The sequence below is a fragment of the Equus quagga genome, chromosome 5 (assembly GCF_021613505.1).
Source record: "Equus quagga isolate Etosha38 chromosome 5, UCLA_HA_Equagga_1.0, whole genome shotgun sequence".
NCBI lineage: Eukaryota > Metazoa > Chordata > Mammalia > Perissodactyla > Equidae > Equus > Equus quagga.
In genome coordinates this window covers 40,670,128-40,690,105 of record NC_060271.1, presented here as the reverse complement: position 1 = coordinate 40,690,105, position 19,978 = coordinate 40,670,128, and the positions used below count along the sequence as shown (strand labels likewise).

Here is a 19,978-nt window from a genome sequence, read left to right as displayed (position 1 = left end):
TGTGTGTGTGTGTGTGTGTGTGTGTGTGTGTGTGTGTGTGTGTGTGTCTACTGGACATCTGGTCTACCTGTCCTTTCTAGGCACAGAGGAGAGGTTGCTCAGTTCCCTTTGGGGGTTCATTGGGTTAATGAGGCCCAATGTCAGGACAGGAAGGAGGTCAAAGGGCAGAGAAGAAAGTCACAGCGCTGAGGTCTGTGGCCACGTGTGTCTCCCCGCAGGATCAGTGTGTGATGTGCCAGCCTAGAAGCAGAGGCATTCATGCCTAACATGCCCTCTCCTCCAACCCCATCCCCCCCCATTGTGGCCCCCCCCCCCCCGTCATACCCCCAGCCTCTCCGTGGAGCACTCCCTGCTTTCTGCCCTGAGCCAGTCTAGAACCTCTGCCAGAGCTCCCGCCTCCCAAGTCCCCATCAGTGGGGTCTGCTCGGTCCCTGTAGCTAATTTACACCCGTCAGGGTTTAAAATAGCAGAGGCATAAATGAAAAGTCCAATTTCTTCAAATTTGCATTGTAAAACCATCCTTCAACTTCCTTGAAATAAATTTTACTATTTTATTAGTGCAAACAAAATGGTAATAAAACACTAATACAGCGCCTTGTATCCAGGGGAAGAGCTAAAATTAACATAGAGCGAGCACTGTTTGCTATTACATTCAATTACCTTTTTACTTGAGATTTACATTCTCATCCCCTTAATCTCCATAGTAGTGGCTTCAAAATCGTTCCTCCCAGGCTCTGCCCTTCCGGAGCCCCCACAGCTGGGAGCCAGGCCTCCTGCCCAGATGGCGCTCACCCCAGGCATCGTGCCTACCCTCTCACCACAGCTGCCTCTTGTCATAGGGTACCACGTCTCTCTCCTGCTCATAATTTTCTCACGTCTCAGCCGCTCAGTACTCGGCAAATTCAAACCAAAGGGCTCTGACACAAGGCACATTCAGACACGCAGTTATCAATAAGCAGGTGCACGGAGCGTGGGCCAGGGGCACTGCTCCGCGAGCCTGCAAAGGCTCTCCCTGGCAAAGGACAGGGGCAGGGAGCTCATGGGAGCCCTGGGGAAACTGGCATCTCTGGTTTGACAGGTTGTGGGAGAGGGTTTGCTGCGTGACACAGCTGGGGACTCCGGATTGTGGCAGGAAGCTCAGCCGTCCTGAAGTGGGAAGGGACGTGGAACCACTGGGTCCAGCCTCTTTCTCTCTCCACGGACAGCAAAGCTGAGGTCTTGGGAAGTGGCTGCTTGTGAGTGACAGAGGTGGGGCTAGAACCCCGTCATCCTGTCTCACCGTCCAGCACTTTCCTCAACAGAGGCAGTCCCTAAACTAGAGGACCAGTCACCCCCAACCACAGCCACAAAGCATCTGATCCTCCACGAGGGTCCCTTTGTTTCCTGGAAGTGGAGGAGAGCAGAATTCCTTGTCTGGGATTGGTCGGCATCACCGTGAGCCATCCACGGAGATGACCATGTTTCCAGTGGCCCAAAGACTTCGTCTGGGTTCCAAATACGTCACCAACTAGCTGTGTGATGTTGTTCAAACAATCGCCCCTCTCTGGGCCTCAGTTTCTCCATCTGTAAAACAGTTAAACAATCCTGCGCTGCCTTCTTCACAGGAATGGTCATGATGACTGAAAGATCGCGAAGGCAACTTGGAGGCCAAGGAGCCTCAGAATCTGTTCCCAAGACGGCCTCAGCAAGCGGGGACAGGGGAGCGCCAACAGGGCTGGCATCCTCATCGGGGCCTTGGACGCGGGCGCCTGAGTTCTAGGCCAGGCCGCCTCAGACCTCTGGGACTGCCTCTAACCCATGAGCCTCCTTTCTCGTACTGGTCAAACCACCGCCAAAGACTGCGGATTATTCCTACAAAATACTTCGAACTAATTCTGAAGAAAGAGTGGCCAATGAGCCCACAGTCCAGGCTGCCCCAGGGGTTCACCAGGAGAGCTGGTTTGGGGCAGGGGGACAAGGTGATATGGGAGAAAATAGATGTAAGGCTCCATAAGTTTTACTTGGCCTGGCACTACAACTGGGGCAAAAAGGGATTAAGACTAAAGGTGGGGGGGGGGGGGCCCAGTGGTGCAGCAGTTAAGTTTGCACGTTCCACTTCAGCGGCCTGGGGTTTGCTGGTTGGGATCCCGGGTGCGAACATGGCACCACTTGGCACGCCATGCTGTGGTAGGCATCCCACATATAAAGTAGAGGGAGATGGGCACCGATGTTAGCTCAGGGCCAGTCTTCCTCAGCAAAAAGAGGAGGATTGGCAGCAGATGTTAGCTCAGGGTTAGTCTTCCTCAAAAAAAAAAAAAAAAAGACTAAAGGGGATACACACGCACACAAAATCACTCACAATCACTCACATATATAAGCACTCACAATCTCTCACAAACACAATCACACATATAACCACACAATCACCTACACAAACACTCAATCTCACATACACGGTCACAATCACTCACATACAACCACACACAATCATTCACATGTACACAATCACGCACACAATCACTCACATACTCAGTCACACACACACAACACACACAATCACACACATCCCCGATTCCCAACTCTCCCCACCCAAGGCCTTTCCTCCTGAACTTATTCTTAAAATGTCTTCCAATGGACACTGAGAGGAACATTCTGGTCAAAACTGGTACAAGGCAAACTTGGCCTCACCCCGGATCCACACGGAATTCTAAATCCCACTAGCACAGAGCCACTCTGGGACACCAGGCAATAGGAATCTTCTTTAAACGCAACCAGAAGTGAGGGCAAACGCTGGTGGCAGTTGGGCATTACTGGCCGAAACAGCCAAACGAAACATCTGAGCTCACCAGAGCCCAATCTGGCTGTCCTTGCTCCAGCCCTTTCTGCCAGGGCCCCTCCACTCCTACTGCTATCATGTTCTGGTTTAGAGGTGAATGTCTTGAAATGGGTTTCATGGTATGCAAACAAAGGGCAAAACCCACTGCGAGAGGCAACCCCAAGCACAAAACCTGACTTTTATTTGGTTCAAACTGGTCCTCTGCATTTTTTCCTCCTTATTTTTTTCTCCCCACTGGAGAAAACAAAAGAAAGTTTGTTGTTGAGGCTCAAACGTTTCTTGGGCCTTGCCCGAGTTCTACCTTGTTTTTCTTTTCCTTTCTGTCTGCCCCCCACCCCCATCCCGCCTTCCCTGCCTCCCCACCTTGTATAAATAAAGCGCCCGAAGCTGGCACAGGCTGGTAAGGAAAGTACAAACTATCTCATAATTTTATAATTTTTTTTTAACACACTGGCCTAGGGTTTTGGGCAAAGGACAAAAGCTATTGTTGAATAGCATAACACGAAGGTCTGAGTCACCGATACGCCTCGGCTTCTGGAGATCTCATAGGTTTCTGTGGCTGGCACAGCCGGTGAGCTCAGCGCCCTGCGGGGGCCGTGGGTGCAGGCGCCCTCTCGCCTGGCCCTGCCCCGCCCCCTCCCCTCCCCGGGGCTCCCTACCGGGCCGACACGTCGTCTTTGTTGGTTTTTAATCATAGTGGGGAATTTAAAGAAAATGTAGTGAAATAAAAAACAAATCACAGTAGTCCCCCCGCCCTAACGCTATAATTTTCATTTTGGAGAATTACCTTTCAAGCTTTGTCCACACGCATTTGTGATTTTTCTACAGTTTCTATCGTACCGTTCACAACACTCGGCCTTCAGTGTTTTGTTTTTTTCACTCACATAATAAACATTTTTCCACGTTTCGAAATCATCTTCAGGATTATTACTTGCACAGGTGACACAATATTTCTTCTGCTGTGTTATTCTTGGGCTGACGCTCTGAAGCGAAAGCTGGAGAAAGGGGCCGGGGGAGACGGCTCCTTGAACTGAATCGTTTATCCACATGATTCTAGCAAGGTGGGGGCTCTGCCTGACAGATCCGGATCACCTTGACCGTGGGGCCTGGACTTGGAGTGTGTACCTGGAGGACGGGCAGAGGCTCCCCCAACCCTGCCCATCCTGCGCCCCTGCCCTCGTGCCCAGAGACGCGGGTTCCAGCAGCGGCCTCAATCCTCACGCTGACCTTCACCCCCACAAACTACACTTCCTCTTCATAAAGCGCCCTGGCAGCGAGAGGCCCTGACGACACTCTGCTCTCCATTTTTATATCTGAATATCTCAAAGCACTTAGCAAAGACTTTCAGTTTCTCATTACCCCAAGGAGAGGAGGTCATTCGGGAAAATGGTACAAATATTCCCATTTGTCAAAAGCAAGACGGAAGTGAGTTAAAAGGAAAATTCTCCCACTTAACTGAGCAAAACCAACCCAGGAGGGAATGCAAGGGTCTTTTCCGCCCCTCTCTGCACCTAGTTTGCTTTCTCCAAAGCAAATTCAGGAATCTCCTTACCGAAACGATGGCTTGGGGCCAAAACCAGGTTTCCATTTTGCTGAGAATCAATCACTCTGCAGTGGCCCCAGTTCAGGAGACCCGCCCACCTTGTTCTAGGTCTTAACCAAAACCAAATTCTCTTATGATTATAATTATGTAAAATGCATATTACACAAATATATACAGTCACCAAAGGGAAAAAACACCAGCAGGAAATACAATAAATACTAAACGAGGTGGTATAAACAATAGTTAAATTACGGGTGAATTTTTTTTCCTTTAGTCTATTTTCAAAACTGTTTAAAATGTGGTTATATTTTCCCAGTGCATGGAGAAAAGCATGTGCTTCAGGGTCATCTCAACCTGCGCTCCAACTCCAGCTCTCCTTTAACCAGCTGGGTGACCTCAGGGAAATAACTTAACCTCTCTGAGCCTTATTTCCTGATAGGTACAACGGGAATCAAACCACTACCCGCCTTGTGTCCTTCAATCCCACAGAAAGTCACAGCACAGCATTTACGCATAGTTAGCACTCAGTAAATGTCTATTTCCTTCCTCTTTTAATAAAATGAAAATGTAAAGTCACCTCAGCTTGGGGACAAAAGCAAGACGCCCCCCCTGCATCCTCTCCAATTTCCTCCATATTCTTTCACCCGTCTCCCGGTGCAACCTCAACCAGCCCCCAGCACACAGACCTTAGGACGCTGGTCCTGGCTCTCCCGTGACTCACTGGAAAGCATGGAGGGGGCTCTGGGATAGAGAACAAGCCCCTCTCTGGCTTCCTCCACCAAGACAGGCCCAGGTGAGCTCCTCTGGGACCACACACGCCTCGTGCAACAACTCGGAGGACGCACAGGGCAATTCCCGGGTTTGCACCTTCCTGGCAGCCGCCCTCCAGGAACAGGTGCCAAGCTGCAAAGGCCACCTGCTCCCAGGGGAGGGCAAGGGCCACGCTCCCGACTGCTAATGAGAGGCCAAGGAGAACCAAGATGGCGCCAGCGTCTGGGAGACCGGGTATCAACTCCTCCCTGGGCCAGGACAGCCCAAGGACTGCCACCTTGGGGTCCAAGAGCCTGGCCTGGGCACAGCCAGCCTTGTCCCTGCTCCCTTCAGGGCTCCCTGTTGGGCCACCCTGTTCGTTTTGCTGGTTTGGCAAGTACACTTCAGCAGAATTCTGGTGGCCGCAGCCTCTGGGCCCGGGCTCCAGCCTGGCCTTGGGCATCCTGACACCCGAACACAGGGACAGGCCTGAGCCCTCCGCCTTCCTGCCTTCCTGATGACAGATGGGGAGGAAGGAGTGGTAACAGCATAATATCAATAGTAGTTGTCCCTTATTACCACCTGCCAAGCCTTGTGCCAAGCACCTTACCAGCACTGTTTCATCTCACCCCCCAGCAGCCCCATGCTATAGGCACTATTATTATTCCCTTTTACAAATGAGAAACCTGAGGCTCACAGGGGTGAAGATGGGCCTAAAGTCACAGTAGTAATAAATGAGGGACGAGGCATTTGAACCTTTGCCCTTCACCACGATTCTCCGGTGTCTCCGCATGGGGGCCATTCTCCCAGCCTGGCTCCTAAAGTAACCACAGCGCACTGGGCCTTTTTCAGAAACGGGCCCCTGAGAGGCATCTCCAGCCACCAGGGGACACACCCGCCCCCAAAGAGCGGGCTGTAATTCTGCCAAAATGAGTGCCTCTTGCCCCCCAGGAAGAAGAGAGCTTCCACACCTCCACTGAGAGGACAATAGGCTAAAGAGATGCCATTTTACAAATATAAGGTGACGGGAGGAGCATGTGCAAGGTGGCCATCCCTGGCTCTCTTGAGAATGTTTAAGTGGGGAGGCCTAGGGACACGGGCCCATTGGTAAGGGACAGGTACAAGTAAGTATCTGTTGACCAATTTACTAGTGTGGCCATGGTGGAGAGGGGAAATATAGGGACAGAGGCAGGGCCCATGGCACACAGGAACCCTCAAAACTGCAAGCCTTCTTTGCAAACGAGGGATGATGCCAGCTCAAAATCCTTTCTTTAAAAATTAAAATAAGTCTCTAACAGGAGGCTAGACGTGGGGCGGGCACCCAACAAGGTTCCCACAGCATGGGCCACCAGCTCCCCCCAGTTGCCAGCAGCAGGTCCCATGGAAGCTGGTGGAGCGCAGCAGGGTGGGGGCCGGGTGGGCCACCCGGGGCAGACAGACTCCAGTCGTGCTGAGCACAGCACATCGCTTCATTCAGGAACCCAGAGTAAAATGTACAGCTGGCTCTAGAGTTGATTCAGCCCTTAACTCGTTCGGGATCGCTGGCGGAGCCACTGAGGCGACTCCGGGGGGTAGGGGGGGTGCGACAAGCTGGGGGAGGGGGTTAAGCCATCCCTGGGGAGGGCGGGCAGGCTGGGCAGAACCCCTGTTGATATTGTTGATACATACTAAAAGAAATCATAATTCTTTTCAAAACCCCTTTAAAAATCAAACGAGCATTGGGAATTCAGGGAAGGGGGAGCAAGTGTGAGGTGGGGGGTAGGGTTGGGGGGAGCTTGTTTTCTACCCACTGCCAAATTCTCATTTACTGTCAGCTCCAATCCATTTGGAACTCACTGACTCAATTGCCTTTTCACGGGGAAAGGAGCCTGCACAATGCAGGGGACTTTTCAGCTCCACATTAGCACACGGGGCGCTGGGCAATGTCCGGGAATAAACACACACGTCCCTCCCAAAGGCCACTGACCCAACTCCTACCCCCAAACAACCCAGCCAGCCCTGCCAGGGCCACATCTGCTCTCCCCTATTTTAATACTTTGAGGTTTTTTTAAATGTAGTTTGGCCAGTGAAGAAGTGTACGGATATGTATGTGTGTGCGCGCACAGGCGCCTGTGCACACGGGCTCACTTATATGTGTGCTGGGAGGGGTAGGGACTCTAACTCACAAGTGGAAGGGCCTGCAAGAGTTAATTGTGGGGTGGTTCCAACCCTTTCTTTTGCCCAAAGAAAGGAGGGATGAGGAGAGATGGAAAGAAGGGATCCAAATTAGCGTCCCAGAAGAAAGGGACTGGGCGGGGCGGGGGGGGGGGGGGGGGCGCTCATTTAAACTAATTCTAGAAAGTGTTGATTATAGAAAAATCAGCATTTGGTCGAGGAGTGTCCCCAAGAACTTGGCAGTCACAAAAGCTCTTCAATAATCATTATGAAAATAATACCAAGAATTATAACAATAATTATAATAATGTTGGTCCCCATTTTTCAAACGCTCGCTCTGTGCCCAGCACTATACTAAGTGCTTTCATTCATCAGTTCAGTCAGTGATCTCAGGGACCCAATGAGGCAGGTACTATTTACTGTTAGCCCAATTCCACAGGGTCAAAGAGTTAAGACCCCTGCCCAAGGTCACAGAGACCATAAGTGGGAGAAGGATTTCAACCCCATTCTGCCTAACTCTAGACTCGCTGCGTCACCCTGCCCTAGGAGAGAGGAAGCCTGCAGTGGGATCTAAAGAGAAGGCGGCCCCAGCACCTCGGAGGCCTTGGCACGGGGTAGGGAGCCTTCTTTGACGTGTGGGTACATCCCTGCTGCCCAGTCCCCAGCTCCATCCCTGTCCCTTGGGGGTTCGTCCCTTTAGCCCAAGCTCTGAGGGAAGCACCCCTCTTACACTCCTCCTGTTCAATAGAACTTTATGCACTGATGGGATGTTCTAGATCTGTGCGGCCTGGCACAGTGGCAACTGGCCACCTGTGGCTATGGTATTTGAAACGTGGCTAGTCCGTCCAAGAACTGAGTTTTTCATTTAATTTCACTTAGATTGCCACATGGGCTAGTGGTTACTATATTAGACAGTAAAGATCCAGAATCCTTCTAGCTACCCCTTTCCCTCCGAGTCCAAGAGCTATTTTGGAAATAAGCTAGAAGCATCAGAAGACAGAAGCACGGCCCAGGAGGAAGGCCGCCGCCTCAGCACCAAGCATCTCCTCCACAAAGTCGTGGCCTTTCGAAAGTCACCGGTCAGCCTCCAGTTTAGCTGTCTCCCTGCCTCCACCCCTTCCTTCTTATCTTTCTTTCCTTCCTTCCTTCCTTCCTCTCTCCCGCCCTCTCTCCTTCCCTCCTTTTCTCCCTCCATTTCTTTTCCCTTCCTTTCTTTCCTTCCTATCTTTCTCTTTCCTTCCTTCCTATCTTTCTTTTCTCTCTTTCTCCTTCCCTCCCTCCCTCCTTCCCTTCCTTTCTTTCTTTCCTAGAAAAAAAGCATCAGTTTAATTAGATAAATCCTCTGAGCACGTGGCCTGGAGTTCGTCATGGAAATTAACCTGCTCCCAGATCTTAGATAGTGAAACAAGAACCAGGGTGTTTTGGCATAGCACAGTGAAATGGGAGAGGCCGATGGAGTTTCATACACCTCATACACCAGAAGTGCCCCTAGCCCCTCCAGTGCCCCCCTCTTCAGCCCCTACGCCCTTGCCTCCTTAGGTCACCGCCTCCAGGCCACCTCTGCTTCTTCTCCTGGCCCTTCCCTCCCAACCTCCACCTAGTCCTGGGGAGTGCCCCAATGGGGCAGGATCCTCCCAGGGCAAGGGGACACCTCAGCTCCATCCACGCCAAGCCTGGCTCCCCAGCTCCCCTTTTGCGAAGCACGGAGCCTGAGCCTCTGCAGTTAGCTCCACGTCATCCAGGGACGCTCCTTAGGCTTGACCCAAGGCTGGCCTGTTACTCCTCTCCTCCTCATCCTGCAGCCCCTACTGTGTACTGCTCACTGGGCTAAGTGCATTCCATGAAATGACGCTCAGTCACACCTCCGCAAATGTTAGCTACGATTACTGTCCTCTCACTTAATTCTCACAAGGTAGGGATTCCAGCCCCCATTTTACGGATGTGCAAACAAAGGATTGGAGGACTTAGTTTGCCCATCTGGGAGAAACACGTGGGTTCACACTGTGCTCAGCCTGACTCCAAAAGCATGCTCTTTCACCCTCTGCCAGCCACACCATCTCCATCACAGCAGAGCCGGCACACACAGGCCCCTGGGGACCACCAGACTCAGCACGAAGCTCACAGGTCGTGCGAACACAAGCAGAGGCCACTGGCACCTTTCACCAGTTCCTGGGGTCTGCCCCCACCCCAACCTCCTTGCCTCCCCTCCCAGATAGCTCCCCTCAGCTCCAGGAATGCCAAGTCTGGCCTCAATGGGGAAGAGAGACCAATGGCCCCTGCCCTGTTCAGGATCTGACTCCAAATGCGGGCACAGTCTTGCTTCTCATCCTCTTCTGACTTATCACCAAAAATACCAGGAGGACCCCAAGGCAGCCCAGAGAGGTAAAACACAAAATCCAGGATTGCCAACCAATACCACAACATCCTGCACCTACCGGAGTGCGGCCCCCAGATATATAGGGGGCGAGCGCCCTCCACTCTCCCACCCACAGCACTCCCTGGTGGGCCACAAGCATGTCCACGCTCACCCCCGATGTGGGTCTGGAATACATACAGGTGCCAGGCCTGTTCTAAACACTTCATACGTCTTAGTCGTTCTAATCCTCACATCAACCCCACAAGGTGGGTACTGTTATCCCCATTTTACAGATGAGAAAACCGAGGCACAGGCTAGTTAAGTGACGGATGTAAGGTCACGACTTTGATCCCCAGCTAACTGACCCCAGAGTACATAACCTACAATATATACAGCTCCTGTATATACTCATGGCTCAAAATAGCTAAGCACACCCCACGCCGTGAATGGGATCCCGCATACTGCCTAAAAACAACCCCCAAACTCAGCGCAAGTTCCCAATGATAAGAGAACCAACCTACAACCTGTTACAAAAATGCAACCCCAGCAACATACACTACGTCCAGGCCCATGGCTTTCTGGTATAGAATTCACAGGGGTCCCCTTTGACACTCATCCCCTATTACATAAAATCAGCTCATCTGACACCGGGGGCACCCTGCACCTAACAATGTGACCATGATAAATTCTTCATTATGCTTAATTATTTCAGATGACTCGCACAGCTACGAGCCCAGCCGACTGTCAGAGCAACCCTATGAGGGCAGTAGCGTCACAAGCCATTTGATAAGAGAGGAAACTGAGGCCCAGAGACGTCAAATGACTGGCCCAAGGCCACACAGTGATTTACTGCAGAGCTAGAACTGCGATGGGGTCTCCTGATGCCTACAACTAGACCTCAGCAGTGCTCTGGACCACCCAAGGCTCACCCCGTCCCCTCATCCCAGACCAGGATGCTGGGGCTTGGCCCACAGTCCCCCCACAAGGATCAGATTTCCCTGAAATTCCCAAAGGAGCCTCTGGGACTAGTGGGCCCGGAAATGGCCCTCACATAGCGAGCTGCACAGCTGAGCTCCCCGGGGGTGAGGGGGGCGGGCAGAGCTGGAGATGCTGGCACAGCCCCCGTGGGTACTCTGCCAGCAATTAGTGCTGGGGAAGGGTGCCAGCCTGGCAGAGCTCATTCCCCCACCCCTTTTCTCATTTACACACACACACACACACACACACACACACACACACACACGCTCACCCACCCCGAGAACAGCAGCAGAGAGGCAGCGCGGCTTCCTTTCGGTAAATCTCGTCAGCAAGGCACACGCAGGGCATGCAATTTGGTCATTACTGCTTTTAAACAACAGAAAAGCAGAATCCACCCGCCATTAACCCGTCCTGCTCTCCCTCCGGGCTTCACACCAGCTCAGTCACCAGCCTTCATCTCTAACTCCCACGCACCCCCTTGTACATGCTCCCCAGAAGTTGCTTTCCAAAAGAAACACAGAGCTTTAAAAAACCCACAAAACCTGACTCCAGTAAGTCAAACCTGAATTGCATCTCCCTGCCCACCTCTGTCCCCAGAGAAAACAGTCTATTGTTCTGACATGAGCTTGGCTAAGACCCTTCCTCAAACACCAGGGATCCTAGAGAATGCCAGCCAGCTGGCGGGAGGCTGCCTCTGGCCTGCAGAGGGGCATCTACCTGGGTTCCCCTCCTCGCCTTCTCCAGAGGGGAGCCTGAGTGCTGGCCCTGATCCACCTGCGAGGGCCTGTGTCAGCCTGGTGCGGCTCTGCTCTCCCACCACTGAGGCAGGCAGGGGTGGGAGTGGTGGTGAGAACCGACTTTGCCTCCTCACTGCCCCCCTCCCCACTACAGTCCTGGAGAACTGGAAAGAAGCCCACCAGAGCAAGGGACCCCAGAGGGTCCTTAGCTGGGTTTATAAGATCTGTGAAACCTCTCAAAGTCTAAGCAGTATTTATGCTTATGAGATTTTTTATTATTAAGAGGATTCTCAAAGGGGACACATGAACTCAAAAGGGAAGAAGCAGAGACCCCCTGCGCTCAGCAGTGCCTCACGCCCAGGTGGCTGAGAACACAGGGCTGGACTCCAACTGTCCCTCCCGCAAGGGGCCCTGACCGGCTGCCTCCCTACGGGAGCTGCGAACACCCTCCTCCTCCTCGCCTTGCCTGGAAGCTGCTCACTGGGAGCGCCGGCCCCGGGAGCCATGCCATGCCCCTGGGCCAGTGCCCACCCGCCCTCCTGCGGGCCTGCCAGGGCTGCCTGCAGACCCGGCAGAGGACAGGCACAGCAGAGCCCACCAGCGGGGAGGACAGAGGAAGCCAGCGGCTGCTCTTAGAAAACCTCGCAGATCCTCTAAGCCACCTAGTGTCCGGAGCTGAGCTCTGGCCACAGCTCTGTCCTTCCTGCTTCCCAGAGCGGACAATGCCCAGGAGTTGGAGCCAGGGGGGCAAGCCCCCAGGGGGCCTTCTCTAGGATCCGCAGGACAGGGGGCAGGGGCTGAGCTGGCTGGGAAGACAGTGCCCAGGAAAGAGCAAAGGCCCTGCCTGAGGCCCCTGCCCCCCTCTCCCACCGCCTCCCCAAGGCATGGCTGACCCAGGGCAGATGTTCCCATCACCTTGCTCCTTACCCCAGCAAGTCACGCTCTCCTGGAGCCTCAGTGTCATCTCAGACCTCTGCACCCCCCCTCCCCCCAACCCCCATCCCAACCTTGATCTCTAGCACGGCCTCCCAAACCCTGGGCCTGCCACTCCGCCGGGCCGCTTGAGCCCCCACCTCCTCTGCCCTCTCTTTTCTCTGTGTCCTCAAGACTCCTCTCACCTTGAGAAGTGTTAGGATTACCCAGCATTTACACTCAATGCTCTTCTTTATTCCTTAAGACTTATTAAGAATGATAATGAGTTCCGAAGGAGCCACACGTCTCTCTCTCTCCCTCTCTCTCTCTCTTCTCCATCCTTCTCTCTCTCTCTCTCTCCCCACCCCGCTACTTTGCTCTCTTTCTCTACGTGTCTTTTCCACCAAAGACACACAGGACAAATCCAGACCAAAAGGAAAAAAAATTCCAACAATAGGGAACAAGGGCACTTGAGGATTTATATTCAATAAATCCCTCTCTCTTCTGCCCTCTCCTTAGTTGTTCTCAATTATTCAGATTAAAAAAAAAAAACTCCCCCTTCTCTTCCCACTGTCCAAGCCACCCCTCACTCTGCTGGACTTTGAGTGGGGGACCAGGAGACGGGCCCGGCCTGCCTGCACAACCTCGTTAACGTGCAGCTCTTAAACGGTTGATTAATTTTTGCAGAATTTACGACAGGCTTTAGCTATCTCCCCCCCCACCACCCCCCGCGAACACTGTGGCCTCAGAACCACAGCAACTTCATTTGGTGAACTTAAGGGGGGCGAGATGGGGGTGCCCCCTTCCCCACTGGCCTCCTGCGGCTGGAACCACCGGCAGCTCTGTGACAGACGGAAGACACACAGATGCCAAAGGCCAGGCAGGAGACAGACCCGCTCGAGGAACGGCATGGCACCCACAGGGGAAATCACCAGGCAGCTAGAAGCCACAGCTAACTTTTGGCTATTTGGGACTTTTTAATTCCAAAATAAGGAAGCCAGCAGAAAGTGGGCAGAGAGGAAAGAAACCCTCACAGCTGGCAAGGATGCCCAAGTTCATGCCCACCAAGCCACACCACGCATCCCAGCAGAGGGGCCGGCCTTATCGGTCTGCCAGGCTGCCCTTCAGAGAAGGGGAAGAACAGATCCTAATGAAATTACGGTTTTTAAAATGTCTATAAATTAAATCTCTCTCTCTGTGAACCTCCTCGTGAGCTCCCTCCTCTACAAGCCTTGTTTGCCTCTCCTCGGTTCCCTCTGCTCATGTCTGTTTTTCTGATATAGACATCAAGAGGTTACGGGCTCAATTACAACTCCGCTGGAGTCTCAGCATCAGACTTGCCTGGCCTTCTCTTCTCCTCTTCAGAAACCAGACACCAAATAAATCTCTCTTCTGCTTTATATTTTTATTTTTAATGCCAAAAGCCTAAAGATTCATTCGGTTGACTCACAGCCTCTTTTAACTTACTTCGGATGAAGGGAAATGTCCTTTTTAATTCTGTCCGAGTATAAATATAATATAAATGCTTTTCTCTTTATCTCATTCCCCTTTCTTAAGGACACACACAAAACCTCGGCTATACGTGAAATTTCAAAAAGTGGGGGACAGAGGACAAATGTGCTTAATTAACACACGTCTGCTGAGGGGCAAAGGAGCTGCTGGAAAATATCAGCTGGACATCTAGTATATTTCTAAAGTTAAGGGGTGACATCATAAGGCTTCTTATTAGCAAAAGGTCCATTTGAAAAGGGTGGAACATAACTGGAACATAAAAAAGGACAAACTTTGCTTCTCCCTTCCCCAACACTGGCACTAGACACCGAAGGGAGATATGCTGTCTATATCATTTTACATCCTCAAAAGCCGCCCCTCCCCCCGCACCAGAAAAAAAGTTTAAAAATCCAAGTCACGGTCACTCATCATTGCTGTCAATTCCTGAGAAGCAGAAACCAGCTTCGAGTCGTAGGTCCAAGGGGGAAAAACAAAAATAAAAAACCACTATAATTTGGGAAATACTAACCAGAGGGGATTCCAAAAGGTACTTTTCCAGAGAAAAGCGCTGGAGACAAAGGCTGGAGAAAGCTAGAGCTCAAGGAGAACCAAAAAGAAAAACTTTGTCTTTCCAATTAACTAGACTGGGAAAAAGAAGGGGAAGGGGGGCACATTACTAGCAACTCATTAGTTCTTTCCTGTAAACAATTTAATTAAATTCTGCTAAATACAGGAGAAATACTCCTTTTGGAGTGCTTCCCCCCACCTCGAAAGCAAATTCCTCCAGGTGACTCCCTTATGCCCACACTTCCCCGGCTGCACAACCTTCAGATGGATTTCCAACCCAGGCGTGGACCGCACTGCTCACGCTCCAAGAATGACAGCCTCATGTGTCTGAAAGCTGACACTTCAGCTTTTAAAAGAAATGGGGGAAAATAAGCTGTTGACTTCTTGGTTAAAGTATTTTCTTGTTCTAACTCATGTTCTTATGTCACTGGGCTAAAAAAAAAAAAAAGAGAGAGAGGAAGAGAAAAGAGAAGAGAGAAGAGAGAGAGATATGACTTTCCTTGAATGATCTGTTTAACCTAAGCCAGAGGAAAAAAAAGAAAGTCATTAATTACTTATGTGAGCTATTGCTTCAGAAAGACAATAAACCTGCCCGGTCGCCATGGATATGACATATTTGCTCTGAAAACAACACAATAATTAGCAAAGGGGAAAGATACAAGGAGAATATGCAAACTCCTGAGTTTAAAGCCACAGTGTTCTTTTCTACCCGTAAGCCTCTGTTCTGCTTGCAATCCAAATCAAACAAATTTTTAAAATATAGCAAAGGGGGAAATAACAGGAATGGCTCCTCTCTCCTCTGAGCTGAGAAGCAACAACCACTCCACCCGTTTCCAAAATAAAATAATATAAAAGAGAACCAGGATGGCAGAAGGACAAAAAAAAAGTCAAGTATTGCTTCTGTTTTATTTCCTATAGCAGGGGTGGAGTCTGAGGTTTGTTTTCTTTCTCTCTTTTTTTTTTTTTAAGTGTACTCTTATTTAGCATTGGACCTTCTGGCCAGATATAAATTTATTTATGAAAGTCAAATGCCCGGTGTGTGGCTCACCCCTCCCCAAAGTAAATGGAAATGTGAAGGGGTGGAGGTGGGGGTTTCTAGTCGAAAAAGCAAAGCAGTATACTCAGAAAGCATCAACTCGAGAGAGGAACAGCCACCCCCCCACCTCCAAGAAAATGGAATCCAGGCCTTACTTTAATATTAAAAATGCATTAAATGGTTTTACCTACAACTTAGTCCCAGAGGATCATTAGGAAATGCAATCGCTTTGTATCATATCTGTCAGTGTGATAAATATCTGAGTTCAGAGCAGGTTTGCAATTTTTCAGAGTGTCACAAACCAAGATAATTTTTTCCTGCCTTACTTTCTGAATTCACTACACCCACCCCTTCAAAGTCACAGAAAAATACCTGAGGAAAGGAGAGGAAAAGAGAAGAAAGGAGAAAAAGTTGATATGCTCTCACACACCGGACAGAGGTTACTGGTATTCCCCTAAAAAGTAGGGAAATTAGGACTGTAAAATATTTGGGTGAGTAGTAAAAAACAAATTTTAAACACTCCACTAAGTTTGAGTAAAAACTCCTTTTCCCCTCTTCCCAGAGGCTAACTTTCCAAAAACAGATGGTCAGGATCTAAAAAAGAAGCAAATATACCTCAACCCCCACAGGCAGAGAACTCTAACTTTGAACTTCTTTTTAAATTAAAAGGGGGGGGGGGCCGAGATAAACTATTAATAAGTCTGAAAAATTAGCTGAGCTACAAGTTTTGTTTTTCTTATTGAAAAAATTCTGTAAACACAAGGGTAGCAGATATAAAGGAGAGGTTCACATTTGACTGACTTCCTATTTTTTTAACAATAGTTTGTTTTTTTTTTTTTTTTTTAAGATTGGGCTCTTTGATCTTGAAAGAATTTTGCTCTTATATGATGGGGAAGAAGGGGGTGGTGGTGAAATGATCTGTTTTAAATGATGATGCAACTTAGGGATCAAAGCCTTCGCTTTCTTCTAGCCATAATAAGCTGTACTTGCCACAAGGCGTGAGACTCTCCGGGCTCCTCTCCTTCGTAAGAAGGGAATAAAATGCACAGAGAAAGACATGAAGTCTCTGCAAGGTGCAAAGTCTAAAAAACAACAAAAAAAGAAAAAAAGAAGGAGGAGGAGACACTGCCCCTTTAAACGTTTTAGTGCATATGGAGTTTGATTTCTGAAAGAGATCAGTTTAACATCTCCATAGAAACCAGCAACAGATTATCATCAACAGAATAAATAACTAGTCTAATAAATTAAACAGGAGGCATAAGATCGCTGGAAACCTGATTACTGAAGTTCAACAATATTCCCCATAAACTCTCGTTAACCGCCTATAAGGTGGCTAACAAGATGGGGGGGGGTCAATCTCTCCACTCCACCGGATTCTGGGGAAAGAGATGGTGGCCGCTGCCGTGAAGGGAAAAGTTCCCCACTCCGCCCTGGAGAGGGTCTGAGAGCGCGAGCGAGGGGCAAACCATAAAGCCGAAGTTTGGGAAGTGGGAAAGCGGCTGAGCGTCGGGGGAAGTAGCGCGAGCCGCCGGAGATGGCGCGGGACGCGACGCCCGCCCGGGACGCACCGCCTCGCCGCCACCAGGGCGCAAACCCCGAGCTTTGCGCTCGGGCGCCGAACGGCCCAGCGCCCCCTCTGGGCACGTGGAGCGCAGCCCAGGCGCAGCCCCCGGGGACCTACTACCCTCCTCACCACGCCCGGCGCAGCTGCTCCTGCTCAGCCCGGACAGCTCCCTTTAGGACGGCGACGTGTGTGTGTGTGTGTGTGTGTGTGTGTTTGTGGTTGTGTGTGTGAGTGTGTGTGTGTGTCTGTGTGTGTGTGCGCTCGCGCGCCGGGGGGGGGGGGGGGGGGGGGGGGGGGCGCACCAATTTACCCGGCGATCTGTTTTCTAGTCCCCTCGCGCGCTCTCATCGCGCGCCTGTACCGGTTTAGAGACGTCCTAAATTTACAACTTTGCCTGGCGACACCCTGGCTTTTTCCCCCTTGTCGCCCCCACTTCTTTGAGTGTGCGGGGTATTGGCGGGACAACCACACACTCTGAGTGTCGTGACCCCAGACTTCGCTGGGGCAGCGACGCATAACCCCCAGTCGCCCCTGCATCCAGCCGTGTTTGGGGGAGCTCCAGGCTCGTTGGAGGGATGTTTTCGCTGCTTCCCTGGTGGACAAATCATACACACCCGCACACGCACCCGCACCCTCCCCAGCGTGACTGGAAGGAGCTCCTCGCCGCACCCAGGGCCCGCTTCCCAACCTGAGGCTGGGTCAGGAAGAAGTTGTACGGAGCGAGAAGCGGCCCCCTGCCTCCCTCGGCACTCCTCTCCTCCCCCAACTCCGGACCCGGGTCGGGGATGATTCGGAAGAAGAATCTGCGCCCACCCCCTAGAGAAAAATCTATTATTATTATCTTAATCTACGCCCCCAAAGTGTCCCTCTCGCCGTGATTGACGGCGCATACACCTGTTCCCCTCGCCAAGGAGCTTCCAACGCTGGGGAGAGACATTCGCCCAAATGCTCCGCATCGGCCCAGCGCCCACCCGCTGCCCTCGCCGGGCCAGTCCCCGCCCGCCGCCCCAGCGCGCCCCTGCCCGTCTCTTGCCACCCCAGTGGCCGCCCCCTCCCCTCCCAGGCCCAGCTCCCCTGCCCGCCCGCTCCTGGCCGCGCTGGCTTCGGAAAGAGAGAAAGAACAGAAAGCAAAACTTCCTGGCGGCCGACGGCCATCAGCTGCACATTCTGCAAATGCCACCGAGTAAAAATAAACCGGCCGCCGCTCCGCCCGGCCGGCTCACCCCGGGCGCACGACACGGCCCCCTGCCCCGAGAGCTCCCTGACTGTGGGTCCAGCCAGATCCCCTATTCCCGCGCGCCCGCTGGAGCCCCGATCCCCGGCACTCCTACCAGCCACCACGCGCTCCTTTGCCCTGAAGCTCGACCCCAAGTGACCGGGTGGCCAGGCCCTCTCCCGTTTGGTGCCCCCCTGCGCCCCCACAAGCTACTCTTCTCTCTGTCCTCCGCTTGGTGCCTATTTCAGCCATGCGCCCCTGGATTCAGGGCTCGCCTTCCCCAACTGCTAAGCCCCGAGGTCGCCCTCAGCCCACCCTGGGGGCACAGACCCTGCCAGATTCTCTCCCACCGTGGCCGAGCCCCCTGGGAGCGCACAGCTCCACCCGCCCGCCGGCCCGCCAGCCCAGCGTCCCACGTCCCCGGGCGCAACTTCTCTCCTGGCGCACAGAACAACCGCGGCAACTCCCCCGAACTTTTCCCCGGACCCAGGCGGGCTCCGGGCGACAGCCGCAAGGCCCTGAGCCGGTGCCTGGGCTCCGTGTGCCCAACACTGCCAGCCCTGCACCAGGAGAGGCTGGGGTGGGGGTGGGGGTAGTGAGGAGCGCCACTTGCCGCGCCCGGAGCAGCGCACTTGAGACAAACTTCTCAAGCACAAATGAAAAAGGGGGCGCCGCTCCCCCCAGCCAAGCAACCTCTTGCCTTCCTTTTCCCACCCGGAGGCACCCCTTGGCACCCCGCGCCTAAGTGACCACTGCCTACCTCTGCCGGTAACACCTACACCCTGGTATGAGGGCACAAGAGTCGGCCGAAGGGGTTCCCCACCCACCCCTTCCTCTGGGCAAAGTCTTGCAAAGTCACCCCAGGCGCCCCTCACCCCTGCCTCCTTCTCTGCCCTGGAGAGCGCACGAACCCATGCAGCAGAGGGGTGGGGGGGGACGTAGGGGGAAGGAGTGATTACCCGGTATTGGAGAGCACCTGCCCCCCCCCCCACGGAGTCTGCAGCGCGGGGGGCGCCCCCACCCTATTTGCAAAGTCCTGCACTCGCGCCTAGCACCTCCCCCTCTTCTCCCCTACCCCGCCGCCCCCTCAGTTGGAGTAAGTGACCCCCAGGAGCAGCAGCCCTCCCCTCCCTTGGATCCGCGCGCTGGGCATTCCCCTGGCCACGGCGGGCGACGCGCCGCCCCGCGCCCGGGTGCCAGCCCTCCGTGCCCCCTGCCTCCCGCACGGCCGGAGTTGGGTGGCAGCCGCCGCGCGCAGGCTGGCTGGCTGGCTGGCTCTCTCGCTCGCTCGCTCGCCCGCTCCCTGCTGCAAGCGACAGCCCCGGGGGTGGGGGGCTGCAACGGGACAGGGGGCGAGGAGGGGAAGCACCCCGGGAGGCCTGCGGAGCTGAGGGGCTTGAGGGGGGCGCGGCGGAGGGAGCGCCGAGTCTCTTACCTGCACTTGGGGCGGCTTTGGGTGACTTTCCAAGTCCGGGGGAAAAATGTGTGTGTGTTTGGGATGGAGCGCCGCGGGTGCGCATGCGCTGCCCAAAGTTGCCGGATCCCGGATTTTTCGCTCCCAGTCTCCGCTCTCGCCCACTGTGATTATGGAATTCTCCGCGGCCGAGCGGGCGAGTGGGTGGCATGCAAAACCAGGGCCGGATCGCGGGGCCGGGCTCCGCTCCACCCTCACACCCCAGACCTCCCCTCCCGGTTTCTTCCCACCCACCGCCCGGGCTCGGCTCGGCTGGCGCGCGCGGCTAGACGCGGCCTGCGGAGGAGCATCTGAGCGCGCGGCTCCCTTTTGCGGCTGGAAAAGCTTTCCACTTTGCTCAAACGAGTGGAGCTGAGGCCGGGAGACAAGAGAGAAGGGACGAGAG

The 19,978-nt window shown here is 53.1% G+C and overlaps 1 protein-coding gene across 2 annotated transcripts in view; it reads right to left on the bottom strand.

The window, feature by feature from the left end:
* CASZ1 (castor zinc finger 1) overlaps positions 1 to 19,681 on the bottom strand; it is a 150,792-nt gene extending 131,111 nt beyond the window's left edge. For both annotated transcript variants that reach the window (XM_046662346.1, XM_046662345.1), the window contains exon 1: positions 19,555 to 19,681. The gene's annotated coding sequence lies outside the window, so the exon portion shown is untranslated. The remainder of the gene's footprint in view (positions 1 to 19,554) is intronic.
* Between the last annotated feature and the right edge of the window lie 297 nt (positions 19,682 to 19,978).